The following is a 10,913-nucleotide window of genomic DNA, read 5'->3' on the forward strand; positions in this document are numbered from 1 at the left end:
GTAATTATGCTTAAGAATAAGAATTTTGAAATTATGCAACTCAAGTTTACATATTGTTTGAATTATTCTAAATTGTTATCATGCTAGCAAGAATACACTAAATGTTTTCTTAATAAATACATGCTAATTCTTATCACTTAATTTTTATTCCCTTATTTAAGACTAAACTGCAATCACCAAGTTTAACTTATGTCTTCATATTTTGAACTTAGCAATTTCTCTCTACTAATGCAGACAACACAGAAATCTGATTCGAAAGGTCTTTTAAATAGTTTGTAATGTGGCTGGGCTAGGGGTAGGTAAAAGATATATAATTTTAAGCTAAAACCTTTAGACTCAGTTTGGATTGGACCTTCAGAATAAGTACCTTTAGTAAACCAACTCATTTTGCTTTCACATTCTCTTTTGTACATCTATTTCTTTTGAGTACATATGCTTTTCTTCTTCTTCTTCTTCTTCTTCTTCTTCTTTTTTGAGCACAAGCATTTTACTATCTGTACTACAATTTTTGAGCATTTGATACTTCTTTTCAACTCCCCCAAACTTATTTTTAAAGAGATATTCTGAATAGTACTGAGTCTAGTGTTTGTGACAATTTAGAAATAATTATGAGAGAAGTGATGGCTAAATATTGCAAAGGTTCAAATAAAATTAGGCCATATAATCTCAAAGTTGGGTTTCAAGGGATAAATATTGATTAAGTTTGGGCTGAAAGGTTCAATCGGTCCAAACAAAAGTTTGCCTAAGTCATTTTCACAATTCCATGCTACCTAGGATTTCACCTCAAGAAATTACTAAGTCAATTCTAGAGACTTAGACTTTCATGCATGTCTAGCTCTCCTAAAGAATTAAAAATTTTATGGTATTATTTGCAATATTTATTAAGAGTAACATTATGTCATAGTTCATCTAACATAAAAATTATTGAGATAATAGAACTTTATCTGTACTAGAAGTTAGCATAATTAACAAAAAGTCAAAATTTTGAACAAAAAATATAACTTAATCATAATTATAAAAATAATGTATCTTGGAAAACAATTTCAACTTTTGGTCCCTCCTACTTAAGATGAACAATGTCCCCATTGTTTAAAAGAATATAGAGAATGAAAATATAGAAGTGAATAAATATTGTACACTAGGTAGGACCCTAGGAAAAAGAGGTGAGTCAAGTTTGACTACTTACATACCAAGCTTTTCCAAAGCAAATCCAATCCTAGACATGTACGTATCTACTGCCACACTTCTTATTTTGCAATTTGTTCAATTTTATTGATGATTTTTGCCTCTTATTTTATTATGCAAGAAATAAATTCCTAAAATAGCTTAAAACTAAAAACTTAAAATATCCTAAAAAGTAAAATAAAGTAAAAATAAGATCCCCCTTTTCCTTTATTTTGAGTCCCCTTTGAATGCGATCTCCTTGTTCCTTCCTCGACACCAGAGTCCATGGTTCGAGTATAAAGTCTGGAAATTTAAGCACAAAAACAAATGGGTTCTGAAATATATATTTTAAATGCATCTCTGATTGACTCATCACTATTTTTTAGTATCTCTAGTGAGCTTGTTGCTACAATTGCATGTGTTGCAGCATGGCCATTATATCAAACTATTCACTTCATGAAATGGTGCTAAGTGAAGGGACTTAGAAAATATGTTAAGGGTGGTTTCAGTTTCGGGCAGGTGGTTGACTAGCTGATGGTACGATTTTGAGTTGAAGGGGGTGGCGGTTTTAAGGATAGTTTAGGTGTGGTAGTTGGTTACTTGGAATGAAGGTGTTCGGGTGTTGATTGAGGGAGTTAAAGGCTGCGACATTAAAAGGTTAAGTGAGATGCACTATTACCCTACTTGGGAGTGGCGGTGGAGCAAGGTAAGGGCTATAGGTTTGTGCAGAAAAGGGTTGAATATTTCCCTTCCTAGTAGTGTCTTAAGCCCAATGACAGCTTCTTTTTGGATCCAAAGCTCCTGTATTGAAAGTAAACTAAAAAAAACTCAAAGAAATTGGAGCTTGGATTAAAAGTTGACCCTTTATTTAGCAAACCAAATACTTAAATTCTTTAGGCTACTTAGAAAAATATTTTTCAAAAAAGTACATTAAATTAAACTCACAAGAAAGGCTGGACGGGTCAGAGATTGTCACGTTTAAGTCCCAATCTCCTAGCGAGAATTTTAATTAATGTAATGAACCAAAGAAATTTTTATCTAAGTCTAGCATTTTATTTAAATGAGAAAAAAACTAAAAATATAAAATAACGATAGAGAAAGTAAAGAGAACTCCCTCCATTTTATTCAGGATTGTCATTAACCATGGTGGTGTCAAATGGCCATTTGTCATACCAACCATAACCATCTAGGAAGTAATCATATTCTTTCCCATCAAATCTGTCCAACATCTTATTAAGGAAAGAAAACCCGAAATGATCTTTCCTGGTAGCCTTGTTTAACTTTCGGTAATTCCTACGAATCCTCTAACTCGTGATTCGAATATATGAAATAATCCATCCAGTTCCCTTTTTGTGCCTTTCCAAAATCACAAGTGCCTCTTTTTCTTTATCTTTGGTGAACTCAATTGAAATAATGACAGGTAAAGTTAAAGACAGACCCAAATAGTCATATTTCAAATGAAGAGACAAAAGTTTTAGTTCTAATTCAGCTAGCTCTTCAATCAACGACTTTGGTTGCGTATACTCTTAAGATGATAACTCTAATGATTCGACTGGAACTTCTTAAGTGAATTCCTTCAAATTATCTTCTAGCAAAGCCAAACATTCCTTATCTTCATCATCACTTGACAAATCCTCCAGTAGAATATGTTCTAATGGATCATCTAAAGAATTAAGCTCTAATGTTGTAGAAGCCAGCAATTCCATCTTGGAAATAGTAAAGCAGTTTTTATCTATATCTAGGATTTAGTAGCATCAAAGTCATTAAAAGTCACCTCTTCATAAAAAAATTCTTTCAATTGAGTATCTTGTTGGAATCGTTGAGGATATGGCAGTGGTGGAATCTTAGCTTTAACCAGAAAACTCTTCTCTGGAAATTTTTCTACATCTTATAAGGGTGTTAGATAATCATAACTGACTGATTTAGAGTTTACCTATAATAGCCCATTTCTTTGAAGTGTCAGAACAGTAGTTTCGTGGCCACAAATCTGACATGTGAGTCAATAAATATTATTATTTAATATTTATGAATAATATTTGGTGTAATAATAAAACCTTATTTAATGATTTTTGGTTAAATGGAATAATAATTAGGTTCAAGTGGTATGAGCTTAAAGTCAAGTGGTTTTAGAAAATGAGGTATCGTGACCTTGTTTCTATAAATTGAGTCATAAGTATTTTTATAAATATTTATGGAGTGTTATTAAGGGTGTATTAAAGTTCCGTTAAGAAATTTTAATGTTTAGATGTTAATTAAATTAAAAGGACTAAATCGTAAAGGATGCAAAATTCAATCATTATTAGTTTAATTGTACTAAAGGGCTAAAGAACCATGAGTTTAGGGTTTTAAAAGGTAAATATACCTTTTTTCATTAATGGACGGTTTCAAGGTGTAATTTTTAAACAATTTTAGTTTATAAGCAAGGGTAATATAGTAAATAAATAAATTAATTGACATAAACAAAAGGAATTAGTGGCTATCTTCTTCATTCCATGTTTTTCATGACGGAATGGGGGAGGAAGAAACACCATTTTTTATCATAAGTTTTGACTAGCATATATTCTAATGCATGGTAAGATTTTGAACCCTGTTTTTAATGATTTTTATGTTTTTGAGATCGTTTTAGCTTAATCTAGCTCGCCCAGGGATTAATTTGCAAAACTGTCAAAGATTAAAGAACTTACCATGAATGTTTTTGAATATTTTTTGGTGTTAATTGATGGATTATTGATCTTTTTTTTTGAAATAAATAAGTTTTGCTAAATGATATTTTATGAAAATGGCAATTAGGGATTAAATTGTCAAAATAGTAAAAATGTAAGGAATTGATGTGAAATTTTTGCAAATATGGGCTGTAATGGAAGCTATGAACATTCTTTTGACATGGGTTTTCAATAAAATGGTTAATTTGCATGTTTTAGGCTCAGGGACTAAATTGAATAAAGTAAAATATTGGGAGTAAAATATTGGGGGCAATTTTGTAAAAATGTCAAAAAGGACTAATTGCATAAAATGTATTGGTTTTGTTTTCTGAATTAATGAATGTAATGAAATTGTTAATTTAGATCAAGAATGAATAGAAAATCGAGGAGAAGAGAAAAATTACCAAATAGCCCCTGTACTTAGTCATTGTTGCAATTTAGTCAGGTAAGCTCGTATGAACTGTAATGATTATAATGTTAATTAAATTCAATGTTTATTATGTTTTTTTAATGTAAATGAATCAATATATATATGTGTATATATCCACATTATGATGAATTGACGGTTATGAAGTCTCGGTTGAACGTTAGGAATTCATAGGATACGAATGACCTGTCATTAGGGATTTCATGTTTCGAGTGTTGGTCTTGAATGTCCTACTGATGACTGAGGTCCTGCATTGGTTGCAGATACTCCATAGCTTGTGTGAGCAATGATGTAAAGGAAAGGAAATGTTACGATTATATGTTTAGCACACTTTGTGTGAGATATCCCGTGTATTTGATGGTATTCTAAATGGTTCAACGGGCATGAAAAGGGAAGGAATGGTAAGTATTCAAATGACTTATGTCATGAATCTATGAAAAGGGATGAGAAGGAAATGTTTATTGAAAATATGTCTATGTTCATGAAATTGATGCTTTAATGTGATATTGTTCATGTATAATGAATTATCTTATGTTAATTATGATTTGATGCACTAACATGTGTTGTGGATGGTGTTTAGGCTTCTCTCAAGCTTACGGTTATATTATAGCATGCTTAATCTTAATGATATACTTTGAAATGGTAAGTTTCCAAATGGAAATATGCTTATGTTCATGAAAAGGTTGTATGAATCAAAAGATGTATTTCCTTATGAAATGACTTACCAGGTGGTTGGTCACTAAAGAGTTATACATAAATGCACTAATTTGTGTATTGATGGTGATGTTTAGGCTTGTATCAAGCTTATGGTTATGGTTGATGTTTATGCTTATGTCTTGTATTATGCAATTGAAATGGGTAAAAAAAGGTAATGAAACGGGAAGTTCATAATTGAGGTGTAATATGATGATAAAAGGATGGATGAGTTGAATGACGTATTTATATGTGAGAAATTTTCTTATGCTATGGATGAATTTACCTATGTCATGAATACAAACACTAATTCGTGAATTGATAATGTTATTTAAGTTTATATTAAGTAAATGGAATCAAAAGTAAGTAAATGGAATAGAAAGTAAGTAAATAGAGTGGTTATAGTCTTATGAAATGGTAAATGATTGTGTAATATGTCTTACAAAATCCTATTATGTTAGGAATGAAAAATATATGTGATGTTGATAGGCTTACTCATTTATGAGTTGATAAATCTTGAGGCATTGTTATAGCTTTATATTTAACCTATAAAGTTCATTGTTAGAAGGTTATGTTTAAAGTTTATACGAGCTTACTAAGCATTACGTAATTGCTTTTCTTTACTTTTTAGATTACCGGAAGCTTGATTGGTTCAGAAGCTCGTCAAAGATCTATCATACTATCCAGCACAAATATCGATAGTTTTTGATGTGTTGGTCAAGGTTATAGTGGCATGTATAGGTGGACTTGTGTTGGTAATTAATTGAATGTTAGTTGATGATTTTGGCATGTATAAGTTGATTTGGTACCATTTGATGTTGTTTGGTTAGTGTCATTTTCGTACTTATAGATGCCTTATTAGTATGTGTTAATTTGGCAATGTATTGATTCATGTTTGAATGGCCAAAGTGGTAAGTGATGAGTTGATCTCAATATGGTCAAGTTATGGTATGTTTTTGAAATGGTATTGAACTAGATGTTTATGTGTGAAACGGGGTAATGTTTCCATGATTAGGTAAGATTTAGTTGAATGCATTTGAAGTGATTTGTTGGCATATTGGTTGGATGGATTAATGGTCTAGTGAATTGGTCACTATATGCATGTTTTGGTATGTTTTGATGCCTTGGTCATGGGTGCAAATTGCTTGTAGGCACATGCTTGAAATAGGTGATGAAAATGGCTTGCTCTTGGCCAATTTCATGTCCACGCGGTCTAAGACATTGGCATGTGTCTCAGCTGTGTGTGACACACAGCCATGCAACACGACTATGTGTCCCTTGTGGGTTTCAAAGGTTACAAGCCAGGCAGCTACACGGCCTAGCACACAGCCTGGCACATGGGCATGTGGCTTGGCCATGGGACCCAACTTAGAGAGTTACACGGGCATGGACACGGGCTGGGACAAGGGTTGAGACATGAGCGTGTGTCTCAGTCGTGTGAGTCACAGGGCCTGGCCACACGGCCATGTGACCCCTGCAGTTTGAATTTTTGTAACTTATTTCTCAATCTTTCAAATGTTCCTGATTTAGTCTCGATCATTTCTAAAGTGATTCTAACACCTCGAGGGCTCGAATAAGGGACAATATACATGCATATTAATGGATTATGCTATGTTTATTGAAATTTTTGGAAATGAATGATTTTAGGATATGTTTATTCGGTAATGCTTCGTAACCCTATTCCGGAGACAGATACAGGTTAGGGGTGTTACATTACCTCATAAAAGATCACCAAGTTTGACTTCTGTGAAACAAGAGTTTCAACATTTGTTCGAACTTCCTCTTTGTCTTGAGCTACAACAGGCTCATCTGGAACCTCAACCACCTTGGGCTCCAATGTCTTTGCATTTGGCAAAGTGACTGCTTTGCAGTGTTCTTTTCTTGAAATTCTTGGATTTTCTATGTCGCTCGGCTAAATACATTGGCTAGCTGTCCCACTTGGTTTCCTAAATTCTTTAATGTTGTTTCTTGGCTTTCGATTAGTTCATCATTCTTAGCCATGTATGCCTTCAGCAAATTCTCAAGATTACTTGAAGATTTAGTTGGTGGGGGTTGTTGCAATTATTGAGAGTATTTTGGTTGATAATTTGGTCGAGGTGGCATAGAAGAGTTGCTAGGACCTGCCCATTAGTTACCCCATGGAAAATTTGAATGATGCTTCCATGAAGAGTTGTAAGAATTTGTTTGCTGACCATTCTAATTTTGATTTCCCTTGTAATATTTAGACTCTGGATTTGATGGGCAATTTTCAACAAAATTGTCATCTCCATAGTATCCACAAGAAATATTTTCAAACTGATTCGGTTGCTGGCCTATCATATTACTATTGAAACTATTAACAATTATGTTCTTAAGCATAAAAGACATAGAGGATACCTGGGCTACCAAAGAAGCAAGTGTGTCCACTTCATATACTCCTGCTACTCATCTTTATGAGGTTGCTCAGTTGGTTGGCCATCGATAGTTATTGCTGGAAATTCTTTGAATGATCTCGTAAGCATCGTTATAAGACTTAGAAAGAAGGGCTCAATTTGCCAAAGTATCCACCATTATTCTAGTATGAATATTGAGACCAATATAGAACGTCTATATTTGAATGCAATAAGGAATGCCATGATGAGGACACTTTCGTAATAACTCCTTAAACCACTCCCATGCCTCACACAAAGATTCTTCATCAAGTTGTTGAAATGAAGTGATTTCATTTCAGATCTTTAAGGTCAAATATGGAGGAAAGCATTTCATTAGGAAAATTTCAACCAAGTCTTGCCATATAGTTATGGAACTAGACGATAGGGAGTTTAACCACACTCGTGCTCTATCTCTTAAGGAGAATGGAAATAATCTCAATCTCAAGGTGTTTTAAGTTACCCGAACTAGTTTAAATGAGTTAGTCACTTCCATGAATAGTCGAAGATGAAGATATGCAACTTTAGTAGGCATCCCACTAAATTGACCCAGATTTTGCAACATTTAGAACATGACTGCCTTTAGTTCAAATTGCGATGCCTCAATTTCGGGTCTCACAATACTCGGATTGGGGTTGTTGAAGAGAGGAATGGCATATTGTTGAATAGCGCAATTTCTATCATCGACAACAATGATCATATTATGAGTATTATAAGTGAATGCTCCTCCTTGATTTTGGTTTTGATTCTCCAAATTCATCTCTTCGATCCTTTTTTGGTTTGCTTGTCTTCTCTTTTGTCCGAAATTCCTATCAATTTCAGAGTCTACGGGGAGTAAGTCAATAATTTGATTAATAATCATAAACACCTGAAACAAACACACACACAAATGGAATTAAAATTTAACAGAAAGAAAAAATGAAATTGCAAAATTAACAATTTCACAAATAATGTCTTTTAAAATAGTCCCGGGCAACGGCGCCAAAGACTTGGAACGATAAAAATGTGCAAGTATAAATGTAACACCCCTTACCCGAGACCGTTGTCAGAGTCGAGCACGAGGAGTTATCTAACTTAACTTACTAATTCAGAGCATGAAAATTTGCTTTATAAATTAATTCGCTTACGTTCATTCAATATATCCCTAAAAAGGACACTCGAGACCCTAAAATATGCAACGAAAATGGTTCGGGTCCAAACCGGGAGCATTAAAAATTTTCCCAATACTTAAACAAATCAAAATAATTTATTTTACTGTTCAAAATAAAACTGTCCACTCGTATAACAGTCACTATTTTAATTATAACTCTAGTTATGAAAGTTGAAATTTAGATCCGTAAATCTTCCTTGAAACTAGAATCATATATCTTCTTACCACAAAATTTCTAGAATTTTTGGTTTAGCTAAATAGTACAGTTTATTCGTTATAGTCTACCCTGTTTCACTGCTCGACGGTTCTGACCCCTCTTCACTAAAAGTCAATTATCTCATTATACAGAATTCGGATGTTCTCATTTGTTTCTTTTAAAAATAGACTCACTAAGGAATCTAGAAATATAAATTATGATTCATAATTATTTCTGTATAATTTTTAATGATTTTCTAAAGTCAAAATAGGGGACTTCAAAAACCATTATGACCCTGTCTCACTAAAATTCAAATATCTCATAATATATAATTCCTTTGCCTACACTGTTTATTTCATGTGAAAATAGACTCGATCAGATTTAATTATATATCTAATTCACTCTCTAATTCCATTTCTACTATCCTTGGTGATTTTTCAAAATCACATCAATGCTGCTGTCCAAAAACTGTTTCATTGCAAATTTTTAGTCTTTTATAATTTCTTTGTATTAACTATCATTTAGGCATACATAACATCAAAACTTGTTCTTAAATAGACATTTCAATAGCTAATCATTATCGAATATTTCCATGCTATTCATTAGCCATATCAAAAGGATACACACACACAAAATAACTAAGTCCCTATACATGCCTTAACTTAAAACGTTTCAAACCACAAAATACCGAGATAGTCTTTTTATAGTGTGAAACGATCTCTGACACTCTTACGATCCCTGAATTGGCTTGGTGATCCTATAAAAAAAGAAGAAAATAACGAGAGTAAGCATAAAACTTAGTAAGTTTACAAACAAATAAATGACAACATTTATCATAAATAATTATACTCATGATTTATCATCAAGTATCATGGTCTTCGCTGCTTCTTTACTTACTTTCTTACTTGGTTACTTACTTGCTTACTTAAATAACTCATGTTTATAACTTACTTCTCCCTTGCTGAAATTTCTTTCTCAACTGATAACTGATATATTCTTAACTCTTATTACTCACCTGAATCTGTTTATTATGCTTTTACCTGAACTTTCATGTAACATAGTCTGTTTACTAGCCCGTTGAACCACTCGGGTCTCCTGTCTAATAATAACATGCCAAAACCATGTCCCAGACATGGTCTTACATGGGATGTTTTCGGTACTGCCAATGCCATATCTCAGATATGGTCTTACATGGGAGTTCTCATATTGGTGCCCATGCCATGTCCTAGACATGGTCTTACGAGGGACCTCTCATCTCGGTGCCAACGCCATGTCCAAGACAAGGTCTTACGTGTGACCTCTCATAACCTCAATAATGCCAATGCCATGTCCCAGACATGGTCTTATATGGGATCTCATTCCTTTAATGTCATGACATTTGTATCCAATACATTCCTAATGTTTCAACGGGACTTTTTACCACTAATTCTCTGTCATCTCATACTTGAGTCAACATTAAATAATTTCATAAAATAAGTACATAATTGCAGGAAAAGAAGAAAATTAGTAATAATTATTGAAATATTGCATTTATTTATTGTAAACTTACGTCGGTACAAAATACGATCAAATCTAGCAACTTTGTCCTCAACCTTTTTCTTTCCTCGGTCTAACTCCAGATTTCGTTCTTCTTGATCTATAATAGCAAATTTGGCTTATTTAATACTCACATTCACCAAAACAGTCCTTGACTCGAACTTTGGCAAAATTATAATTTTGCCCCTAAATTTTTGCATATTTACACTCTTTCCCCAAAGCTCGAAAATTAAAATTCATCCTTTATTCTTATGTTTGATGATATGCTGAACATCTTTCTCTTCTATAGCAACATCAAATTCCCACTCTAACATTTACTTATGAACATTAGGTATTTTTACCGATTTTGTCGTTTTACTCGTTTTCACTTAAAATCACCTAGCAAAAGTTGTTTAACATAATTTCAAGTCTCATATTCTACCATAAAACATCAAAATAAACACATTTCACCTATGAGAATTTTCCCAAAAATGTACCCTAACATGAATTAATGGTAGAATAAGCTAAATCGAGCTACGAGGACTCCAAAAATGTAAAAAAAAATTAAAAACGAGGCTTGGATGCACTTACCATGAGCTTGAGAAAGTGAAAAAACCCTAGCTATGGTGTCCCTTGAAATTTCAGCCCTTATGGAGAA

The 10,913-nt window shown here is 33.1% G+C and overlaps 1 non-coding gene across 1 annotated transcript; it reads left to right on the forward strand.

Annotated features, from left to right (window-relative positions):
• The first annotated feature begins 7,594 nt into the window (after positions 1-7,594).
• On the forward strand, positions 7,595-7,701 carry LOC128032134 (small nucleolar RNA R71). The gene has a single exon (XR_008188263.1). It is a non-coding gene; the product is annotated as a small nucleolar RNA R71 (small nucleolar RNA).
• Positions 7,702-10,913: the final 3,212 nt, after the last annotated feature.

Source organism: Gossypium raimondii, chromosome 8 (genome assembly GCF_025698545.1).
Source record: "Gossypium raimondii isolate GPD5lz chromosome 8, ASM2569854v1, whole genome shotgun sequence".
Lineage (NCBI taxonomy): Eukaryota > Viridiplantae > Streptophyta > Magnoliopsida > Malvales > Malvaceae > Gossypium > Gossypium raimondii.